The 24,021-nt window shown below is 40.8% G+C and overlaps 6 non-coding genes across 6 annotated transcripts; 5 read left to right on the top strand and 1 right to left on the bottom strand.

Annotated features, from left to right (window-relative positions):
- TRNAA-AGC (transfer RNA alanine (anticodon AGC)) lies at positions 1 to 72 on the top strand. Its single transcript has one exon. It is a non-coding gene; the product is annotated as a tRNA-Ala (tRNA).
- A 5,252-nt stretch (positions 73 to 5,324) lies between these two features.
- On the top strand, positions 5,325 to 5,396 carry TRNAA-CGC (transfer RNA alanine (anticodon CGC)). The gene has a single exon. It is a non-coding gene; the product is annotated as a tRNA-Ala (tRNA).
- A 1,777-nt stretch (positions 5,397 to 7,173) lies between these two features.
- On the top strand, positions 7,174 to 7,245 carry TRNAA-AGC (transfer RNA alanine (anticodon AGC)). Its single transcript has one exon. It is a non-coding gene; the product is annotated as a tRNA-Ala (tRNA).
- Positions 7,246 to 10,408: 3,163 nt separating this feature from the next.
- TRNAF-GAA (transfer RNA phenylalanine (anticodon GAA)) lies at positions 10,409 to 10,481 on the top strand. Its single transcript has one exon. It is a non-coding gene; the product is annotated as a tRNA-Phe (tRNA).
- A 4,279-nt stretch (positions 10,482 to 14,760) lies between these two features.
- On the top strand, positions 14,761 to 14,832 carry TRNAA-UGC (transfer RNA alanine (anticodon UGC)). Its single transcript has one exon. It is a non-coding gene; the product is annotated as a tRNA-Ala (tRNA).
- Positions 14,833 to 20,147: 5,315 nt separating this feature from the next.
- On the bottom strand, positions 20,148 to 20,220 carry TRNAK-UUU (transfer RNA lysine (anticodon UUU)). Its single transcript has one exon. It is a non-coding gene; the product is annotated as a tRNA-Lys (tRNA).
- Positions 20,221 to 24,021: the final 3,801 nt, after the last annotated feature.

Raw genomic sequence — 24,021 nt, 5'->3', positions numbered from 1 at the left:
GGGGGTGTAGCTCAGTGGTAGAGCGCGTGCTTAGCATGCACGAGGCCCCGGGTTCAATCCCCGGCACCTCCATTTTTAGTCTCTTCCGCCATTTTGCTCAGTTTTTCCTTTTGATTTGTATTTGTTTTTTCACTGCTTCACTCTTTCTCTTAGTTAAACAGAAAGTAAACCTATCTATTTAACAATGATTTGCCTGTGTTATTTCTGCCCCATTAGGACCCAGAAGACAAAGACCCCATTCATTCAACAGCTCTCTAACCTCAGATAACAAAGTATCAGCAAATTGACAAGCCCGTTCATCTTTGGTTCTATTTTGCAGTGCGGTATATTAATAAACCAGGAAAGAACATTTAAGAATTGAAAAATGTAACAAAAGAAAAACACAAGGCCCTCACGCAATTTTTGTTAGCTTCTTCTGCTTTCTGAACTGTGTGGTCGGCCATGATCGGACTGGAGGCTGAACAAGATAAAACGCGGAGCCTTCCAAACTGGGCAGTTGAAAAATTAATTTTCATCAAAGAATGTAACGCCATCACACTTACGTCGGAATAGCTCCATTGGGAAGAGCATTCGGCTGAAGATCTCAAAGTTCACGAATTGATTTCCAGGTTTGTTTTGTCTTCACTGTTACACGAGAACAGGCCTTTCCCAGCTGCTGATTTCCAGCAATAATTTGACCTAATACAGCTGCGTCCTCTATCGGAAAGGAATTTTCCAGACCATTGAAGTTCAGCGGTAGATCGCCTTCTTTCCATGCATGAGGCAAGGGATTCGACTCCCGGTACTTCGAAGTCTTCTTTAAAGTCCTTAGGTGGTGCAATCTGTCAGTCGAAGTGGACTAGACCGCAACGAGTTTGGTTTTTTGTTGTCGTTGTTGTTGTAGGTGGTGCAGACGGTTTGCACTGGACTACTAGCCTAAAGATTGGCGGTTCCAACCACAGCAGAAGAAACGCCTGACAATCTGCTTACATTAAGATTACAGCCAAGAAAACCCTACTCTGTGACACATGGGGTCGCCATGAGTTAGAACAGACACCGGAGCAACAGGTTTGGTTTTTGATCAGTGTGGTCCTTGGACCAGAAGAGTTGTCCTTGGACCAGGAAAGAGCTTGTTAAGAAATGCAGAATCTCAGCTCCACTCCAGACCTCCTGGACAGGATGTTAACAGGATTTCCAAGAGATTCCTTTGCACTTTAAAATTGGTGGAGAAGCGCTGGGTTAAGTGCTATGATGTAAATTAAGAGGACAAAATTAAGAGGATATATACTATAATACAAGTATTTGGCTAGATTTTGATTTTTTATCATTTCCTGTTCTAATGTAGAATGTAGAAAAATAATGGTAAAATATTTAAGTTTTTGAACTTTTTTGTTATTACTGAGCCTGTTTCCCATCCATTGTAACATGGTATTAATATTTTTAATCAACATACATGATTAAATTTGGTGTGAAGTTTTCTTTTTTACAAAGACTGTGCTACCTTCCAATGTGAACTTGGAAGTTTGTATCTTTGTCTCTGCTCTGCAACAGTTTAAATAGGATAGAATCTTGTAATCATTTTAAAACTCTTAACTGTCTCCCCCTCACCAGATACTCTCAGATCTTCAGAAACTCTTGTATTAATCCCTTCCACTTTGTGTTCTAAACCCTGTGTTAGGTTTTGAAGATCCAACACCCCTATAAAATTTGATGCTAGTGTGGACTAAAACAAAAGACTTTTTCAGGTTCTGGATTTACTTCTCCAAAGAAAGAGTCACAGCTAGTGCTCAGAAGCCAGGTTTCCTTTGATGGAGGAAATGGGTCATTTTCTATTCTTTTGAATATTATAGTTTCACAGTTTCTGTTTAACACTTATATCCGGATACTCTGTCTAGAGAAAATTATCCATATGGCGTTCAAACTGCAAAAGGAAAATAATAAAGAATACCATGGAATTACTACCATTTTTTCTCTACTGTATTAGGACTCAAGCCCAAGTGGAAATATTTATTTCCCTTTTAGCCATAGGCTTCTCCAGGGAGGTCTACCTCTGTATTTAAGAGAAAAAAGATAGGTGCAAAAGCCAAGAGCTTAGAGTGAGAAAGCCACAGGAAATTCAGGATGAAGATTGCGAAAAATACATGCCAATGAAAACGAATAACATGACAGACTGAAGAGCCTCACTGAGAGCAAGCAGTGACTAACTTCGGCCCAGGAAAAGAGTGACTTATTTTAAGATACATTGTAGACCAGATTTGGAAATTTAACCATGTGTTATTTTGGGGTTCTACTCTTCAACAAAAAGAGCCCTGGTAGTGCAGCAATTAAATGCTCAGCTATTAACAGAAAGGTCTGCAGTTGGAACCCACCAGCCGCTCTGTGGGAGAAAGATGTGACAGTCTGCTTCCAGAAAGATTTACAGCCTTGAAAACTGTCTTAGGCATCTAGGGCTGCTGCTATAACAGAAATACAACAAGTGGATGGCTTCAACAAACAGAAGTTTATTCTCTCACAGTCTAGTAGGCTAGACAGGCTGCCAGCTCCGGGGAAAGGCTATCTCTCTCTGCTGGCTCTGGGGGAAGGTCGTTGTCATCAATCTTCTCTTGGTCTAGGAGCTTCTCTGCGTAGGAACTCGAGGCCAAAGGATGCACTCTGCTCCTGGCGCTGCTTTCTTGGTGGTTTGAGGTCCCCAACTCTCTGCTCTCTTCTCTCTCCTATCATCTCTTATAAAATAAAAGGTGATGAGGCCACATCCCAGGAAAACTCCCTCTGTATCAGATCAGGGATGTCACCTGAGTAAGGGTGTTACATTCTACCCTAATCCTCTTCAACACAATCCAATCTTGCCTGATTAACCACAGGCCAAGATTAGGATTTACAACACATAGGGAAGTTACAGCAATCACAAAATGGAGGACAACCACACAATACTGGGAATCATGGCCTAACCAAGTTGACACATATTTTGGGGGATCACAATTAAATCTATGAAAAAAAACCCTATGGGGTAGTTCTACTCTGTCCTATAGGGTCGTTACGAGTCAGAATTCAATTCCACAGCAATGGATTTTGGATTCTTCAACAAGCTCCTCTTTTGTTTAGCTCTCTCAGGGAGAGAGTAAATATTGAGGAACTGCTGAGAGGAAAGGGAATCTCACTGCTGTGTGTGAGAGCCTGTATGAATGTGTGAGAGGTGGCATTTGGATGGGACCACTCGCTGCACAAGAATGTGGAAGCAGACACTTTTATCCATTAGGACATGCAGTCACTCTGACTTAAAGGGTGATGCATTTCCTCCTTTTTTTTTTTTTTAAGACTTAATAAATTGAAGGATTACTGCTAATTCAGGAACCAAACCCAAACCAAACCCATTTCGGTTAACTCTGCCCCACAGAGTTTGGAGGAACAGCTGGTGGATTCAAACTGCCGACCTTTGATTGGCAGACAAGCTCTACCCGCTGTGCCACCATGGCTCTAATTCAGGAATAGTTCTGTCATATTTGATTATGGTGGGAGATTTAGGGCAATTCCCTATATAAAACTAAACTTCCCTGTCCATGTCAACAAATCGAGGCCAACAAAGATTATGTAGATGAGATGCTGTAAAGATGAAAGAAAATCATTAGTGTGAATTCAAATCTTAGAGCATTACATAAAATCTCTTTACATGAAAACCATGATTCCACCCTTTTATTCTCTCAGCTTCTTCAAAATGATACCCAGTCAGTTACAGTCTTCTCTCTGGTCCTAGATGCATTAGAAATGCACTTCATACATCTGCAGGTTTCCTCAATAAGAGAGTACATTGAGTATGAATAAGTTTTATCACCTGAGATAAATGGTTAATTCATCAGAAGAATTCATATACTTGGAACTCATCCTACTACTTCCCCATTATTAAATATTTATTAATGCTGTCTGGACACCATCAAGTCCAAATGTCGTCACAAAAAGTAATAAAACAAAACAAAAAGTAATAAACAATTCTTGGTGTGTTCAGTGCACCCGGGAACAAACAGAAAAAAACAAACTCTGGTAATCTCTCTGGTATCCAGTTTTCTCTGGGTGCAATTTAGAGGATAATTACTCAATGATTCTGGAGCATTCACAATTGTGGTTTCACACCTCCAAACCACCTAGATAATTGCCACTCATCCTCTCAGCACTTATACACACCCCTACACCAGAGCTTGCAGTTTTGTGGGCCACACTTCTCTAGTGCTCAATTTCAGTAAAACTTGCCATTTATCAGTTTCCTCTTATCCTATTCTACCAGCCCCAGGAGTCAACTGAGAGAGAAAGTCTTCTGAACCAGTCAGGTTCTCCCAATTTCAAAAGAGGTTTAATAATATACTTACTAATACAGGAGACAAAGACATATAGATAGACAAAGGTGAATGAGGAAGAGATAACATCTACTAGGAGTCTGGCACTATGAAATGAAACTCTGGATCGTCCATGAAAGTTTCAAGGCCATGGCAGTAACCTGTGTGAACACAGGGTTCAAGATCAGCTGAGGAAGAAGTTCACTTTTTTGGTTTTCACAAATATCATTAAATGAATTCCTGATATTAAATTTCCAAAGGACACTTTTCAGTTCTCATCCTCCTCATTATATATATGCCTACTGAATACTCCCACCCCTAAGTATTCTGACCAGAGCACTGGGCTGAGTTCTTGCGCTAGGTCTCTAAATCCTGCGTCTAGCTGTTAGTTTACTTTTATAATCTCACTCTGCCCTCCATCCCTAAATCAACTGCTCAGTTCATACCTTGAGCAATGAGCATTACTCTCCTGGATTTTTCCACCAACCTACTCAGTTGCCTTCACGCAGCAATAAAAGGGAATAAAGCTGACTCTCAGTAGCAAATTGCTGAGCCAATCACATGCGGTTTTTATTCTCACTCGGGCTTTTCCCATCAAAGTCTTGCCCTTAATATTCTTGTGAACAAACAGCAAATAGCAAGAAGTGTTTTTCAGGGAAAAGCTGAATTTCAATAGCCTTGCCTTGCAGAGTTAGACACTTTTGGAGTTAAAAAAAAATCGCCTAAACAGGGACTTGAACTCTAGCATAATAACAAGGACTGGATCTTTAGCAGTTCAATCATCAAGGCTTAACAAAAAAGTTTAACCGAGTCAATTTTCCACTGCATGTTTCTTATACTATGAATTTCATCTTAAGCTTCATTTGCTATTCCCTACAGTTACTTGAAGTCCTCTATTTTAAAGCAACTATAAATCCTGCTTCCATTCCCAACACTGCTGGAACAACACAGGAATAAGGAACCCCAGAATACACAGACATTAAATTTCCTCAAGGACCTCTAAAGTCTCGTATCCTGCAAGGGGGTGTAGCTCAGTGGTAGAGCGCGTGCTTCGCATGTACGAGGCCCCGGGTTCAACTCCCGGTACCTCCAGCTCATATTTTCTTGTATTTCATAAATCGGTGAAACCACCAAAGGCGGCTGGTAGAACAGAAGGAAGAGGGGAGTGGAAAAAAAGAAAATAATCTGCTTCCAAAGTACATTAATTTCCTGTGACTGCTGTAACAAATTACCACAGTTTTCTGGTTTAGGAGAAGAGGAATTTATTCTCTCACAGTTCTTTAGACCAGAAATAGGAAGTCACATTACTGGACAAAATCAAGGTGTTGGCAAGGCCAAGCTCTTTCTGGAGGCTCTGGGGGAGAATCCCTTCCTTTCCTCTTCCAGCTTCTTCTGACTGCCAGCATTCTTCCAATCTCTGCCTCCGTGGTCACAATGTCTTTGTGTATGTGAAATCTCCCTCTGCCTCTCTCTTAAAGACTCCTGTGACAGCATTTAGGGGCAACCCAGATAATCCAGGATAATCTCTCCATCTCAAGATCCTTAACCAAATTACACATGCGAAGACTTTTTTTTTTCCATAAAAGGTAACATCTACAGGTTTCAGGGATTGGGACCTGATATCTTTGGGAGTCATTATTCAACAACGTTCAGCCTACTACACATAGGCTCTCCTCATATCAAAACAAGTGTGTCACGCCCATATTAACAAACCCTTCATCTTGGCTTCTATTTTCCACTATGATTGGAAGAAGGAAAAATAGAGAAAGGAGAAAAAACAAGAGGCCCAGGGAAAAAAATTCTTTAGTCTCCTTTGTTTGCTCTGAAATTCTTAAGACAAGGAACCCATTGTCCCCCAACTGATTTCTCTACCCATCCCCTCTCTCCACCGCCAGAAGTTTGGTCTAACAATAAGAGGGCACTGGATTCTAGGTAAATGAGTGGGTGGATGCTAGATCACAAAATGATGGCTATCAGGGAGCTAGAGTCCTGCCAAACATAAAAGTCGAAAACAAAAACCAAAACCCTGCTTTAAACGGATTAGATAATCTACACATGCTGAATTTCTATTTCATACAGTTCAACTTATATTTTATTACTCATCCAATTTTTCCATGTTTTTAAATCTCTAAATAAAAATTGTGCCTGGAAGCATCAGCTAACATTAAACATGCCACTATGAAGAAGTGATACACACACACATATATATGGTATGTGTGTTCAAATGGAAATTTCTACCTACTCCCCCCCCCCCCGAAAAAAACCAAAAAGTGAGCAGTGCACAGATGTCTAGGACCTTTTGGCTGTACTGGAAGAACAGCTATTTCCTCTGCTGTTTCCCAGCTATCCAATCACATCTGCTTTGTATTTTCCAGGCATAAAATAATAACCCTGCTACGTAGAGCTTAAGATTTGTTTGCCATTCTTTTCGTCTTCAGTGATGGCAACGTACTGTGTAAAACACTTACTTGAATCAGCTCTCTCTTTTTTCCCCATCTGGTTATATTATTCTTTTAGAATAGTTAAGATTTATTTGTTTCCATGCGCATTCAGTTTTAGAGTATTTTCACACACATTTGAGTCAGTTTTATTTATTTAGAAAGTTATATTCAGAGAAGTTGCAAGAGAATGTTATCCAAGGACTCACCCATGTGATGGAATGGAATGGAAGAGGTTCCCGGCAATTTGGTGGAAGACCATCTCGACCATAAACAATACCTTTCTAGCATTAAGGTACCCTTCCCTTGGTGTATCCGTGCCTGAGAGAATGCACTATAAAGAACTTAGAAACAGCGGCATTGAACGTAAGGTGATTTTATCCTGATGACTTAGCCCTCAAAGAAATGTAGACCAGGCTTGCGTTTGATAGGGGGGTATAGCTCAGTGGTAGAGCGCGTGCTTAGCATGCACGAGGTCCTGGGTTCAATCCCCAGTACTTCCATTTTCTTTTCCCTTCCTTGCAAAGCACGCCCGGGACCCCACTTGCCAAAACGCCACCAGGGTTTCCAAAGACCTGGAGTACAGTCTGTATAGTTTCAGCCCCGTTGCCCATTCTTCTGGAACGATTCTACTCCTCTTTATAAGTACTTTAAATTCTTCACCCGGAGAATAATAATAACCTAGATGAATCAATGTGAATTTGATCATACAATCCAGAATATGAACTAAAAAAGATTTTTGTTTTGTGTTTTGATGTAAACCATGAGGAAATTTTGTAGAGGGAGCCCTTGTAGAGGAAGGCTTGGAGGCGAGAGAAGGGGTGTTTTCTCCGTGGTAAAGGGGGGATTGATTATGGTAGAAGAGGTGCCAGAAGCCAAGAGACCTGGAGGTCTTTCATAATGTATCGTCCCCTTTTCTCTTCTCTCCAAAAGCTGCAACTATCTGCCTTCTATCAGTCTGGCACAGGCCATCCCTAAGTAGCCAATTTTGAGTTCACCTCCTTGTTTGCGATCAGCTGCTATCCTAAAGGTAGGCGGTTTGAACCCACCGCAGCACCGCCAAGAAAAGGCCTGGCGATTTGCCTCCGTAAACTTCACAGCCAAGAAACCCCTATGGAGCAGTTCTACTCTGTAACACGTGGGGTCGCCATCGGAATAGTCTTGAGGCACCAGGTACTTGACGTGTGAGGGACTCATCTGTATTGCCTCTGTCCTATACTGGGACTCAGGAGAAGGCGGCTGAGCATGTGGTTATCACCGATTGTACCACGACTCTGGCATTCCCTGGTCACAATCCCTCTTTGGAGGAGAAAAGGAGCCAGGTAGAGTTTCTTCTGAAGAAAGTTGGGTTTCAGTAGGCTTCTTTCTAATAGTTAGAAATAAGTCGTGGCGTAAACAAACGGGAACTGTCTTTTTCATTTTTTGCATTTCAAGGAAAACCTGGTTACTATGACGCTTCCCCCGTCGCTGTGGTGCTCAGTCTCAAAGCTGCCGGCCGATCCTGCTTCCACCTCAGCACAGCTCCCAGTCCCACCACATCCACGAATGCAAATCGGGAAATCCCTGCAGCGACCACGGAAGCTACAATACCGGCGACATCTGGTCTGCAGACAACAAAATTCAACCTCACTTGCGCCTTCCACAGTGCTCAGCCTGTCTACCCGGCAGTGGAAAGAGCAGCAAGCCGCTCGCAAAGCCAGGAACCGCACCCTCTTCTGGGTCAAGACTGCTTCTTGTAGGAGAAAAGGGGTTTCTCTCTTCCGGCACACGTGGAGGAAGAGCCGGAAAAAAAAAAAAAAAAAGAAGCTTGCACTTACCCTTCCACCCCACCCATCCAAATCCTCGTCAGTTTGAGGATGCATTTCTTGTCCTCTTCCTCTCTCTCCTTTTTCTCCTTCTCTTCCTTCATTTCACCCCACCTCTATGAACATTGGGAAGACTAACGCTGCTATGAACACGCCTTTCAAGGGCGATAAGCGTGCATTTTTTCTTGGGTCTAAATGTAGCCATGGAGTTTCAGGGTGGTAGGTTGTGTTTTGTTTTAGACGGTATTTCCAAATAGCGTACCAGTGTGGATGTACCAGTTGGCAGTCTCATCAGCAATGTATCAAAGTTTCAGTTGTTTCCTCTCCTCAGCAACACTTGATATTGTCATTTCTTTTAGGTTAAGCAATTCTAGTGAAAAAATTTTTTCACTAGGGTAGTATTATTTCACTGTTTTTGATTTGCGTCTTCCTGATAGCTGATGATGTCCAACACCTTTTAAAAATTGCTGATTGGCCATTTGGGAATACTTTTTTGTGAAGTACATGTTTAACCTTTGCTCTTTCTCACTGAGTTTTCAATCTTTTTCTTAGAGTTTTGTAGAAGTTCATATATTCCACATACAGGTCGTTTGTCAAATATAAGTTTTGAAATAGCTTCTCACAGGCTGAGACGAATCCCTTCTTAAGGAGAAAACAAAACAACAAACAAACAAAAAAAAATATTGCTGTAGGGTCGATTCCTACTCAGAGTAATCCCATGTGTTGCAGAGCAGAGCTGCTCCACAGGGTTTTCTTGGCTGTAATCTTTAGAGAAGCGAATTATCAGGCCTTTAATCCCTGGTGTCACTGGGTGGGTTCAAATTGCCAACCTTTAGGTATTATACAAGGTTTGCACCCAGAAGGTCCTTCTTAAGGAGAAGGGGGCTTGAAAAACTTTGTCAGAAGAGAAAAAAGAAAAGGTAGAGAGAGGGAAAAGAGTTGAAAATACAAGTTTTATTGGCGATCTTTCCTGGTGATTGTGGAAAAAATGGCCCCTGGTGGTTTCCAGGGGAGGGAAGTTTGATTGATGGGATGAAATGTCCAAGAAGCAGAAACAATATTTGATCTACCATTCACTTACGTATTTCCTGGTGTAGCAGTGCAAGAGAATATAGTTTAGAGGTTTAATAAATAGTGAGATTTGAAACAATGGAGTTTCTTTCTGGCCAAATATCAGATCTGCGAAGACCCCTTAGAAATACTGCTAATATTTCAGGGAGGACCTTCATGACCTTTCTGTTCTGAGAGAGGTGTGGCTCAATGGGAATGTGTCCTTTCCTTGACGGGGTTCGAAACCATACAATTCATCTGCTTTTTACAATTTTCAACATTTCCGTTCTTTTCTCTTTTGAAAACACGTTTTGCGCACTCCTGTGGAAATAAACACTTTATTCGATGGATTGACTTTAAATGTTTCCGTTTCTACTCCGAATCAAGAAGCCCAACCACCACGTAAATTTGCTCAATAGTTCTCTGTGCCCCTTTCCAGTGTCATTGAAGAGCAAGACAGAAAAAGAAGGACTGAAAGAAGAAAGAACAGGCTCAATCATTTGGAATTCCCTTGGTTTTCCCAGCAACGTGTGGAGCGTAGAACAGCCGCAGGTTACCAAGCAGAAAAGCTTCTTCCTGCTTTACCTATTCCTCCGCTTCCTTGCCCTCCTACTCTACCAACCCATCCACGGTCTCCAAAATTGGATCGCACTTTTCAGACATGGATGGCAACAGAGACCATGTAATTTTGGGTGAGCGAGAAGATAATATTGAATAAATTAAGATTAAATATTTAAGAACACACAAGCCTTGTAAATAAAAAGGGAGAATAATATTTTGGAGGTATGACTAAAAGCTGCGTTTCCACACAGCCGAAATAGCTCAGTTGGGAGAGCGTTAGACTGAAGATCTAAAGGTCCCTGGTTCAATCCCGGGTTTCGGCAATTTCTTTTATGTTTGCGTGATATTATCACTCTTTTTTCTTGGATAATAGTTGCATCCCAAGACTGTAGGGCTGTAATAGAGCTGAGTGTAGCACATTCATTCAACGGAGAACTATGTTAAAAAAAAAAAGATATATGTATTTCTATATATCTTACTACACTTTTTACTGATTCTAGCAAATCCAACCAGGTTGTGTACATACATGTTTTTATCATCCTCTCCTTTGTTTACATATTCCTGCGATGTTCCATGAAGTGTTAACCGACTTTTTGCATATTTTATTTAACAAAAACCAAACAAACAAACTGAAATTCAGGTAAGGAGCTCTGGTGCCGAAATGGCTAAGCGCTAGGCTGCTAACCTAAAGGTCAGCGGTTCAACCTATCCAGCCCCTTGGGCGGGAGGAAGAACTGGCGATCTGCTCCCATAAAGATTGAAAAAACTAGAAAACTCTATGGAGTAGTTCTACTGTGGAAATTGTGGTATCAGAAAGTCCGATACACTACATGCTGTTGCACTTACAAGGAGCCCTTGCGTCGTACTGGGTGCTTGGCTGCTAACCCATCAGCCACTCCCGGGGAGAAAGATGTGGCAGTTTGCTTCCCTAAAGATTAAACAAACAAAAAAGCGAACCCTTTGCCTTTGAGTAGATTCCGACTCACAGGGACCCTACAGACCACAGCTTTGGAAATCCCACGGGGCAGCCCTACCTTGTCCAACAGGGTCGCTATTAGTCAGAATTGACTCCACGGCAATGGGTTTTCGTTGCACTTATGATTCATTTTTGCTTTTATATTATTATATATGGGGAGGGGGAGAAGGGATGTTTTTAATAGCAAGAAATGTTTAAAAGTCCTGTAGGAAAAGAATCACTATACTATATGTGGGTGTAGTGTATGCAAGGAAAATTTTGCAATCAGAAAATTTGGGTTTATACCTTGAGTACACTTCATTATTAAACTGATGAAATAGGAAAATTGTTGAACATCATTGAGCTTTTGAGCAATTTTAAGAATATCTTGAATTTTCTTGTTGATATGAATCCCTGCAGCCTTGCACCCCTCTTTGACATTTCCAAATCTCGAATTATTTCTGTTCAAGGAAAGAACAAAAATATATGAAAAATTATCTTGGAAAAATTGTGCTGAACATTTATGACGGTACCTAGAATTCTGAAAAATGAAAGCAAATGGCAGTAAAGTCATCAAAACTCAGGTGTGAATAGCCATTATTTTCCCCCTCTAACATCAGCCTCTTTCTTGACATTCTTTGTTAGGGATAACAGGTAATTTTTTTTTTAATCATTTTGAATTTTTTTCTTCTTTTCCTGTAAGTGTTTTGGTTTCCCAATATCTGTTTTCCACTGGAAACTCCTGAACACTGTCAGGAGAAAATCACATACAGTGCTCCAACATCAGAACTGCATCAAGTTGCAAAAAGGAACATTAGTACAAAATGAGAATCAACATCAGGATAGGGTCGTTGACTACAGAAACTGGAAGACAGACACTTTATTAGGTCAGTCAGCCCAACTCAACTCAGATGCATGCATTTTATTTCTTTAAGAAATATTTGATTGGACAAACAGCATCATTGAGTGTTTTATTACCTAAATGAACAAGGATTCTTTTATATTCTACTGAGATGGGAGACAGAGCAAATACCAAAATGAAATTAGCCTTATTCAATAGCTTAAAAGTGAGACCAATGATTAATATATTTTTAAAAAAAGGAATGTTGTAAAGATTGAAGGAGATCATGCATGTGACCACTGTCTTTCAAGTTCGTGCATGATATGAAACATAAATGTTGGTAGGTCATACTCCATCCTCTCTGCCTCTGGGATTCTCCCAGAACAACATCTACTCAGGTACCATCTTCTCCAGCCAGTACTGTCTAATACAAATACAATGCAAGCTATAAATGAGGGACCTTTGTGCAACTTTAAATTTTCCAGTAGCCACATTAAGCAAGGAAAAATAAGCAAGTGAATTTAATTTTGACAATATACTTTATTAACCTAATATATCCAAAACATTATCAAGCAGTTTAAAAACTGATTTGAATAAGCAATTGATTTAAAAATTATGACTTCTGGTTTCTAGTCTGGCATATAAAGAGCTTGGAAGTCATCTCACCCATCCTCACAACAAGAAAAAAAGCTGTAAAACTAAAAATCAATGGCTTTTCATATATACAACAGATAATGGAGAACACCTGCAAACCACCACCCTGAAAACTGGAGAGAGAAACCGGGTGACACAGAGAATCAGTCCTTAATAGGATCAGAAACCATCACTGCAGCTGGACCCAGCATCAGTTAGAAATAGTTCTTTATTGCTGGAGACTGAATGTGGACTGGCTTAAGAGGGAAAAACTCCTGGAGGCCCAGCATTACAGGGCCCCTGACACGTTTTGTGAGTTTTACCAGGAGAAGCAGCACCAGATTCCCATTGTGACATTCAGAGAAAAATCCCCTAGTTCTTCCAGCAAAGGGAGGGGGAAAAGTAACTGTTTTGCAATAGTGCTCTGTTCTTAACAATTGCTTGCTCTCAAGGGAAACTGCTTTATCAGAGCCTAACCAAACTGCATTTTATCAGACCTAACGCAGGAAAAAGGAATATGCCCAATTCCAGTGCACTCTAGCCTTCCACATACAAAAAAAAAAAAAAAAAAAAAAAAAACCCAAACCTGTTACCATGTAGATGATACCAACTCACATAGGACAGAACTGAATTGCTCCATAGGGTTCCCAGGGAGCACCTCGTGGACTCAAATCTGTAGCCTTTTAGTCAGCAGCCATAGCACTTAACCACTACACCACCAGGCTTTCCTGCCTTCTGCATGGGGAAAGTGAATACCCCAAAAAGCCCCGGCTAGCCTTGGAGGTAGCCTTGGAGGTGGGGGAGAGGAAATACCCAACTCCAGCTCCCTTTCATCTTCCTGTTTCACCTAAGGGATGGGAAAAAAAAAAAAAAAAAAAAAAGCTGAGAAGGAATTGCGACAGTCACAACTCCTGGGCTAACTAAAAGACTGAGATCTAATTGTAGGATTATACATTTCTTCTCCTCTCCCAACACCTTACCACCATATTGTGGCTAGTGGCTATCATATTGGACATTGCAGCATCACACATGTACTTCATGTATTTGCAGGTTTTCTGAACTGGGTATATGTGTTTTGTCTTCATCCTAAGAGGAACTCTGTAATAAACGAACCCATCTTACCTTATCTGTACAGACGGATATTCCCAATAGTGTCGTGGTTAGTTCAAAGATTGCTAGAGTTAAATTTTTTAATTTCCATTTTGTTTATGAGGCAAATTAAAAAAAAAAACAAAAACCCTTTTTATGAATTCTCAAGAATCTGAGACACCCAGGCTTCTTCAGGAGCAGCACGATGTAACCCATAGCTATATAACTGCAGAAACCAAACAGTGTTTCTGTGAACTGTCCTAATATTGCTTTCACACCATCAAACAGCCAAGATACCATCATAGCATTTACACACACTCACAAAGAGACAAACATACACACATACTTATCAGTTTTGTGTGTGACACTCTAGTGCTCTCCTCCAGTGAAACCTGTCACTGCTTCTTGTTCTTTTTGTACCAAATCCCGTGAGCCAACTGAAAGAACAAGTCTGACACACAAATCATGTTCTGTCAATTAAAAAAAGGACTCAATGTTATTTTTATGAATATTGGCAACAGCTCAGATATGGGCAAACCACGGTGAGAAGGAACTAATAGACACTAGAAATCTGGTACTAGGAAATGGATTTTTCTCTTAGTCCTTTTATGTAGTTCAGAGAATACAGTCCAAACCATAATAAATCCCAGGGTTCAGAAGCAGTCTGGGAGTAAGCTTTTTTTTTTTTTTTCCTACAAGTATTAATAATGAATTTCTATCCCCAAATCTCAAAGCACACTTAGCAGTCCTATACACCCTCCACACGCTTGCACTTCCTGATCACTCACAAACCCTATAAGCTAAGGAATCAGTGCCCCCACTGGTTCCTGATTGCCTTCAGCCCAAAGTAACTGAGGATGCCTCCTAAACCTGAACCAAAAAACAAAAAACTAAACCCATTAAGGTTTCCAGAGATCAGCTGGTGGACTCGAATTGCCGACATTCTGGTTCAGCACCGGAGCTCTTAATCACTGCGCTACTAGGACCTCTAGCCTCAAGGATACTACCAAAACTTTCTAGGATGGAGCAGCTCAGAAAATGCGAGTTATATTTCAGGTAAAGATTAAACACTGGCCTGCGAGGAGGGGGTGTAGCTCAGCGGTAGAGCGCATGCTTTGCATGTATGAGGCCCCGGGTTCGATCCCCGGCACCTCCAATCCTTTTCGCTGCTCCAACACTGTTTAAGCCCGATCTTGAAGAAATACAGATTTAGTTCTCCTAACGTTTTCCATACCATTCCTGCACACATAGGAAGTAGAAACATAACCCGGTGGATTGCCTTGAACGCTCTTCCATTCATGGGCTGTGAGCCTCTACATTCCCTAAGGTGACTGTGGCAAAGGAAGGCAGGCATTCAGAAACCGGAGAAGAATGCAACGGATTCATTTGAAACACCCGAAACAAAAGAGTGCACACTAACGGGAGGTTCACCTTGGCTCCCACTTTGCATTATTAAAGAGACAGAAAGACAGGAACAGGGCTGAGGAAGGGCCCAGTTTTCTTTAGTGCTTTTTGTTCTCTGGGACAAAGGACGGAGCGAAAGCAGAGGAGCCCATCTTTTGCCTACCGATTTCTCTACCCGTGCTCGGTCTGAAAATGAGAGATGGACGGCCGGCTGGAGGTCCCGAGTCTTTCCAGGTGAGCGAGTAGCTTGGACTCTGGGCAAGGTAACGAAGACTGTCACGGAAGTAGAAGAAATAACTAGAATCAGCACATTCCCAAGTGATATTCCATAATACCGATTTTCCTGTATTTCCTTACACAGTCCATTTCCTGGTTGTTTTAAATCTTTAAAGAAAACATTCACTGGAAACCCCAGTTAACATCTTAAGAAGGCAGACCCATAGGAAGAAGCAGGGAAAGGCTTTGCCGTCAAATGGAAAATAGATACAAGTATTTCCGGACTTACGAATTGGATTTACAACCAATCCCACTTACCACCTTTTTTTCTTTTTCTGAACATCTTACTGTTAGTAATGTGTCCTCCATACTATGTGGCAGCGGTTAGTTTGGTAATGTTATCATTCTTACACCAACCTCCCAAAACAAAGATCAAATTTATAAAGATATTGATTATTAAAGGCAATAATAATGAAAACTGAAGGAAGAAAAAGAGGCATTCGATTCTGAACCGACTTAAGACAGAGTCGTAAGACTACTACACATAAAAGGTGAGTGGAAGACAGGTATGCTGGTTGCTTCTGTTGTAAAGAACAGCCGTTGACGGTCGATCTGATCACATCTGCTTTGTATGACCACGAAACTTCTAGAAATTTCTAGTCCACTTATGGCACATTTTGAAGATTTCTAAAGCTTTATGGTTTCAAAACTGTCTCCATAGCTGCATATATTTTCTGTTGAATTAAAGTGTCTTTGGGAAGACACAGATTTAAATGTTTGTTCCCAGCTCTCCAATCTAACAGTCTATTGTGGGATGTCCTTACTCCTTGATTTTCTTCTCCAAGGAAAATATTCACACCAGGTGGTCAGGACAGAGACTGTCTGGCTTCCAACCCTGATTGGGCGAGGGTGGGCTGCGTTCCTGGGGCCAATTATTTGTTTGTTTTACGATGCATTTCATCAACAGAGGTAATTCGGTCATTTCAGGTATTTGCTCTTTTTTTTGTTATCTACTTGTTCTCTCCAGGCCCTTTAAGCAGACAGTAACACGTTTGCCACAGTTGACACTGCACAAGGGAACAAAGAATGGGGAGAAATAGGGTACCGTGAGCAGAATTCCAAATTCAAGGCCCAACCCTAGAGCCACTGCATCAGCGATCCGTGGTTTCAAGTGCTCGGAGTGATACGGATTGTAAAGCCTGAGAAGCACTGCTCTGAACATTTGAGAAGGAGATGCTAAGCTCCAGGTTTGTGTTTAGTAGGGAGAGTGGCTCCAGGGGTTTGCTGTCTGTTCTCAGGCGATGGCTGTAATTTGCCTTACATCAGGGATTGGAGGGTTCTTCATCTTTTCAAAACCCCCCATAGTTAAGATGATTTTGGAGGTCACACAAAAGAGCCCTTGATTTTTCTGTGGATGAATCCACAATGTGAGCAAAGTGATGCTCTCTAGTCAAACACTTGGAGCCCACTCAATCTTTTTGGGTGTATGTTATGGATTGAATTGTATTCCCCCAAAATGGGTGTTGTAAATCCTAACCTCTACGTCTGGCAGTTATAATCTCATTTGGGAATGATTGCCTTTGTTATGTTCATGAGGCAGGATTAGTGTTGGGTGTGTCCTGAGTCAATCTTTTACAAGATATAAAAGGAGATTAAGCAAGCAGAGATGGGTGAGATAGATGCCAAGCCAAATGGAGATCTCCAAGGAACCAGGAAACAGAAGCTGAAGAGACAAGAACCTTTCCCCAGAGTTGACACAGAGAGAGGAAGGCTTCCCATAGAGCTAATGCCCTGAATTTGGATTTCTAGCTTCCTAAACTGTGAGAAAATTAGTTTTGTTTGTTAAAGCCACCCACTTGTGGAATTTCTGTTAATAGCACCACTAGAAACTAAAACAGCTACAAGGTTCTCAATTTGAAATCCAAGCTTAACAGACTGCAAGTTTCAAAACAGAGACAGAATCATTATCTCCATCCTCACAGAAAGACCCTCAATGGAACCTGCTGCTACTCCGGATGCCACCTAGTGATTTGGCCAATCCTCAGGTCTAGTACCAAGTCGTTAAATCTACAATATGAGGGAATTTTTATTTAAAAATCTTCCTGATGTTAAGCAGGGTTGTGCTCTGAAAGAGATGGCTTTGTAGCTAACTGACCATTCCTCACCATTCCTGGAGGAAATCCCATCCTTAGCCCATTTCGACTTTGTGCTCCCATACATATCCTTCTTACCATGCCTAAATCACTGTTTTATTTCTGTTTGACCCTTATAAGGGGTTTTTATTGTACAGCAACCTTGGGTTTTCCGGTTCTTCACTCTTCCTAGAACCAGATATAAGCAGTATAGAAATCCATTGCAAAAGTATGGGTGGGCTTCTCCAGAAAAAACATGGATTTTACCAGGTTAGAATTATGTGGAATAAAGTATAGAACACCACTGCCTTTATAAGGACTTAAACCCACTACCTTTAAGTTAAGAGCCTGGTGCTCTACCAACTAAATCATCCAGGCTCCTGATGAGAGTGTTTCTGAAAGCCATATCAAGTTTAAAATATTTGGTTCCTTATTCCTATTTTTCTGAGTTTTTTGTTTTTTTTTTTAAAGACTGGGTGTTAGCTTTTGTCAAATGCTTTTTTTTGCTTCGAATGATGTGATCATGTGGTTTTTTTTCCTTTGTCTGTTAATATGTTTGATTACATTCATTGATTTGAATATATTGGACCAGCCTTCCATCTCTGGAATAAACTCCACTAGGTCATGTTGTATAACTTTTTATGTATTAGTGAACCCTATTTGCTAATATTTTATTAAGAATTTTTGCATCCAGGTTTATTTTTTAGACTGTCTGTCTGGTTTTGGTATCAGAGTAAAACTGTTGTTATTGCTGTTAGGTGCCATGGAGTCAGTTCCAACTCACAGCGACTGTATGTACAACAGAAAGAAATGCTGGTTGGTCCAGCGCCAGCCTCACAATCGTTATGTTTGAGCCTGTCGTTGAAGCCACTATGTCAATCCATCTCATTGAGGGTCTTTCTCTTTTTTGCTGACTGTCTACTTTACCAAACATGATGTCTTTCTCCAGGTACTGGTCCCTTCTTATAAGATGTCCAAAGTGTGTGAGATGAAGTCTGGCCATCCACACTTCCAGGGAGCGTTCTGGCTGCATTTCTTCCAAGACAGACTTGTTTGTTCTTCTGACTGTTCATGGTGTAGTTAATATTCTTCACCAACACCATAAGTCAAAGGTGTCAATTCTTCTTCGGTATTCCTTATTCATTGTCCAGCTTTCGCACGCATATGAGGCGATTGAAAATACCATGAAATGGTTATCTTTCATAGCCTGGGGACTGCTATGGCTGTGTCACATTTCCTAATCCACTTTGCTAATCATTGTGTTTTAATTGGTATATTTAGACCATTTACATTCAATGTAATTATTTTTGTTTCCTGTTTGTTCTCTCCATTTCTCTGTTTTCTTTTTCCCTCTCTTGTTATGAATTACTTGAATTTTTAAAAATTCCATTTCAATTTATAGTTTTTGGTATACGTCTCTGCATAGATTTTCTTTTTTCTTTTTAGTGGTGTAATAGTAAAGAAAAAAAAAGTATACACACACATATAAGTCACAGTGTGCTGGTGTCATCATTTCACAAGTTCAGGTTAAGTGAACTTATCTCCCTTTTTTTCCATTACCTCCCCCCCATTTATAATGTAACTGTTTTAACTACTTTCATTACATTCATTTAGAACCACATTAGATAGTGTTATACTTTCTGCTTCAACCATCAAACATAATACAGGAACCTTAAAAGGAGAAGAAAAACTTACTGTATTTACTCATATTTTTACTTACCACATTCTTTTTTCTTTCCTGGTGTTCCAAGATTCCTTCTTTTTTATTTCCTTTTTTTCTGGAGAACTTGCTTCAGCCATTCTTTTAGGATAGTTCTGCTGGTGGCAAATCCTCTTAGCTTTCCTCTGACTGAGAATGTCTTAATTTCTCCTTCATTATAAAAGAATATGTATTTTTTTTTCTGGATTGCAAATTCTTTTCTTTCAGCACTTGAAAAATAGACTTGTTCGTTGTGGCCTCCATGGTTGCTGATGAGATATTCACTGTCATTCAGATTTTTTTTTTCCATATAGGTAGGGTGTTATTTCTCTCATTGCTTTCAAGATCTCTTTTTGTTTTACTTTGCTTTTATAGTTCATGAGTTTTGATTGACATACCCGCCTCCCACTCCTTTCAACTGACAGAGGAGCCTCTCTTTCAAAAACTACATAAATCCAAATCTCCAGGTCAGCAGTCTATACAGTTTCAGACTTGGGTATTCCAGTGTTTAGAAAACAACTTCACAAAGCTGTCTCTTGTGTTTTATGTGCCAAGTTGATTCCGACTCATAGCTACGCTAGGGCTGGCAAATTCATCATGTAAACATTCCACATCTGTAAATCAAAAGGTAAACGAAGTTTTAATCAATGTACAAGCAGAACTATACAAGCCTCTTTCTGCGCTCAGTGAAAGACATTACATCTTTTCTAGCTCTCCAAGTCAAAATATCCTTAAATCGTCAAGTTATCTTTCTCTTTGCTATCTCTCGTTTTCATCATCCATGTCTTTTTCCTCTGAATTACTGAAAGGCTTGTCTTCCTGCCTAAAGTGTGACAAAACAGATTTTGGCTGGGTAAACTGCTACCATTTCTTTTTTTGTTCTGGCTGTCTTCAGATTCCTGTAGAGCAAAGAGCAGGGAAAGATGAGTCAAGAAGTGGAACTTCTAGGAGAAGTAACTAGAATACAATGAAGAGCTTCTTTGAATACAAAGAAGGACTTCTTTCTAAGAGAAAAAAGGACGCCTGAACAGGGACTTGAACCCTGGACCCTCAGATTAAAAGTCTGATGCTCTACCAACTGAGCTACCCAGGCCCATTATGGGTATGTAGGCTTAATTTAAATTCATTTTTGTGGACAATGGGTTTTCCATTTCATGTTCTCAAATAGTCTTCCTCGAATTTACCTCACTGCCAAGAATTTATTGCTGTTGTTGTTGTTCTTGATGTGCTTTAAATGAAGGTTTGCAGAGCAATTTAGTTTCTCATTAAATAACACACATTTTGCGACATTGGTTGCCAACCCTGCAACATGTCAACGCTCTCCCCTTCTAGACCTTGGGTTCCTCATTTCCATTCATCCAGCTTCCCTGTCAGTTGTTGCCTTCTCATCCATCCTTGCCCCTGGGCTGGTATGCCCATTTAGTCTCTTATATATGGTGGAACTGCATGTATTATTTTTTGTTTTATGGGCCTGTCTAATCTTTGGCTGAAAGGTGACGGGAGTGACTCCAGTACTGAGTATCCAGGGTTTCTCCAGTCTCTGTCTGATCCATAAGTCTGACCTTTTTTTTGGTGTGAGTTTGAATTTTGTTCTATATTTTTCCTCTGCTCTCTCCGGGACCCTCTATTGTGCTCCCTGTCAGAGCAGTTGGTGGTGGTAGCGAATCACCATCTAGTTGTGCTATTACCAAGATTTTGTTTGAAGTAAATGCTGTCATCCCTCAGAGCATTTCCCTTCCTTCTCTCTTTGCCTTGTAGCTCTAGGTTTTCAGAACCAGAGTGATGACCCCTAGACAAAGCACTGCCAGGTTCCAGACCACACTGCAAGACCCAACCGACTTCATTTCTTACCAAGTGTTGTGATTTTATACTTTTGTTTCTTATTTCCCCACCTGCACCTATTCTTCTTGAAGCAATACTCACGCTAGTCTTCTTCATATCCCTCTGCATTGTCTTCTATGCAGCCTTGGTAGACAGACGATGAAAGAGTTGAAGGAGGGAGAATCTGAAGACTGATGAGAACGTTCCATAATGGTGGGCAGGCAAAAGAGCCTGGATTTAATCTTCTGCATCTCTGTACTTGTTTTTCTTAATGATGCAACTTCTCTACCATGCTCACATCCAAAAGAAAAGGATAACTAGCTTGATGAATTAATGCACAGTAATTACATTTTTTTTAATGTATTTTTTAATGTATCATTAGTACATACCATACAGAATATGTCCTAAGATAGTTCATTAGTTTTGGTATAAACCTAGAAAAAATACTATACAGGGAATACGGAAACAAATGGGGAAGTTTTGGGGTGAAGGAAAGACTAAGCTCTCTGGGGAGGAAAAACAGCAAGAGACATGGGAAAAGACTATTATTTCTTGCAAATAACTTGGCACTTCCAAGGAACCAAGACTATGTGAAAACTGAGAGAATTTTGTAATTGCTTTACTTTAGGAATTTGTGGATTTCTCATCTTCCCTACTCTAGCAACGTACAAGACATAGTTGAGGGTGGGACACACAAAATTGCCTTGGATTGTTTTGTGTATCAACATAAAGAAGAGCTATGGAATGACTTTTAAGCAAAATACCTGGGGGGATAGCATTTCAATGAGACAAGCACCCCTCCAAGCTATTTTGGCTCTCTTCTCCCCTTTTCAAGTAGCTTGAAAGTCACCAAATTGCACCTCAGACATCAGGACCATTCTCCCAGGGAGGTTTCGGGACCCACAACCCGGGCCAACCTGCATATTGGATGATTCTTCTACTTGTTGATAGTGGATCAAGTTGTGAAAATTTATGTTATGAATGGATTATAATAAAATATTTTTCTGGCATTAAAATTAGGCATTTCCAACACGGGAAGCTCTTGTTTGAACTTTCAGACCTTTCTCCCTGAAGCAACGCCATCTTTGAGATGGAAAAGTTCCAAGAATACCAACCTGTGGTGCTCCTCTCCTCATGCTGACATCTGCACCCCTTTATTGCAGAGTTTAGTTCTTGACTCATAATTCTCCACTCAAAAGCATCATTATTATCAGTGATGAGAGCTCCCTGGAAGAAATATGTCACTTCTGGTCGTTATGAGTCAGAATCAATTTGAGGAGCAATGGATTTCAGGGGACATCTCACAATCTCACAGTTCATTAATTCTAAGTAATTGTTTCCAGGTGATATTTGATTCTATTTTTGAATGTTGTTAAATTTTCTTACAATTGAGAAGTTAAAAAAAAAATTGAAAACAAACCAAATGCTTTCTAGCAACACTTTCACTTTCCTATTTGGACTACTTCTTCAGTGTATTGGTCACATGGCCCGATGGATAAGGCCTCTGATTCCAGATCAGAAGATGGAAGATTGGGGTCTTCTTGGTGCCTTGTTTCTTGTTTGACAAGAAGTAGAAGGTCCTTGAACTGACTTCCAATGGGTAACTACAGAGTTGTTCCTGGAGTTGAGGGCTGGGGTTTCAGTTAAGTTTCTCCTTTCACATATCAATAAACAAAAACTCAAACCAAACCAGAGCAGTTAAGGTTGAGGAGATTCCGATTCATAGCAACCCTGCACAACAGAGTAGAACCACCCTACAGGGTTTCCAAGGTTGTAAACCTTTATGGAGCCGACTGCCACATCTTTCTCCCGTGGAGCAGCTGGTGGGCTCAAACTGCCAAGTGCTTAAGCACTGCGCCACCAGGGCTCCTCAAAGATCAATACCCATTGCCGTCGAGTCTGTTCCGACTCATAGCGACCCTATAAGGCAGAGTAGAATCGTCCCATAGAGTTTCCAATGAGTGCCTGGTGGATTTAAACTGCTGACACTTTGGTTAGCAGCCGTAGCTCTTAAGCACTAGGCCACCAGGGTTTCGCGAAGATTAATAGCTAACATTAAAGAGTTTTTGGAAACCTATAATGGGCCAAGTCTCAAAAAGACAGGGGAAAAAACCTATGTACACACTAACAGTCATCATACTGGATTTGGTCAATTATACATTTTGCCATTGGCAGCGAGCCACTAAAAGTACTGCATAAAGAGTTGTTACCGAACTTATAGTGACCCTGGTTTGCCTGGCTTACAGTTGTAAACTGACCTTACTAATGCTAATATATTTCCATTTGTCCTTAAACTAGTCCAAATCAGATTTGGCTTGCCCCACATGCACAGAAGGGTCAGCTGTGACTGCTAACTGACCTCAACAGAAGGCACAGAAACAGGATGAACAAATCAGAAGGAAATCATCACCCTGACCCTATTTGGAAGAGGGAAGTCAGACAAGAACCACATTACTTCCTGTTTCCTGCCCACCTTCTAGAGTTTTCCCTCCACAGAACACCTGTTTGGCTGCCATCTTGCTGCCCAAATCACATATGAGCCCTGGTTCCCCTGCTTGGTGAACTGTATCTGAGGAACTTCCTCCCTGATCCATGCATTGCAATAAAGTTACTTTCTCTATCTCAAAGACCAGTGTCCAGAAAATTGGCAAATCTTAGTGCACTAGACAAGGGCCCACCTTTCTGGGTTCGGTAACACAGTCTTGCTCTAGGATTGGTAGATGGTAGCCAAAAAAAGGACGTAAGTAGTAGAAGAGCCCACTGTAAACAAAGAGGTCCTCTGGAGAAAATTAGCTTTCAGAAGGCTTCTAACAAAAAGTTAAAATACGTGTGTCTAGTGGTAATGGGGTTATTAATCCTGAAACTGCCCTTGAAATCTAGACCCTCACAGTGAGAGTCTGATGCTGAACAACTGAGCTACCAAGGCTCAGGGATCTAAATTTTCCTGAGAATTTACTCAACATGAATACAGTTGGCTATTCTCCGTTCTTTGCCTTGCATTGTAAGCATAGCACACCAGTATTTGAGAAGCTCAAGGCAAGAACTTCAGGCAGATCCCCCTTCTGCATTCCCT

Source organism: Elephas maximus, chromosome 1 (assembly GCF_024166365.1).
Source record: "Elephas maximus indicus isolate mEleMax1 chromosome 1, mEleMax1 primary haplotype, whole genome shotgun sequence".
NCBI lineage: Eukaryota > Metazoa > Chordata > Mammalia > Proboscidea > Elephantidae > Elephas > Elephas maximus.
The sequence above is the reverse complement of the archived record's forward strand: the minus strand, read 5'-3'. Positions and strand labels throughout refer to the sequence as shown.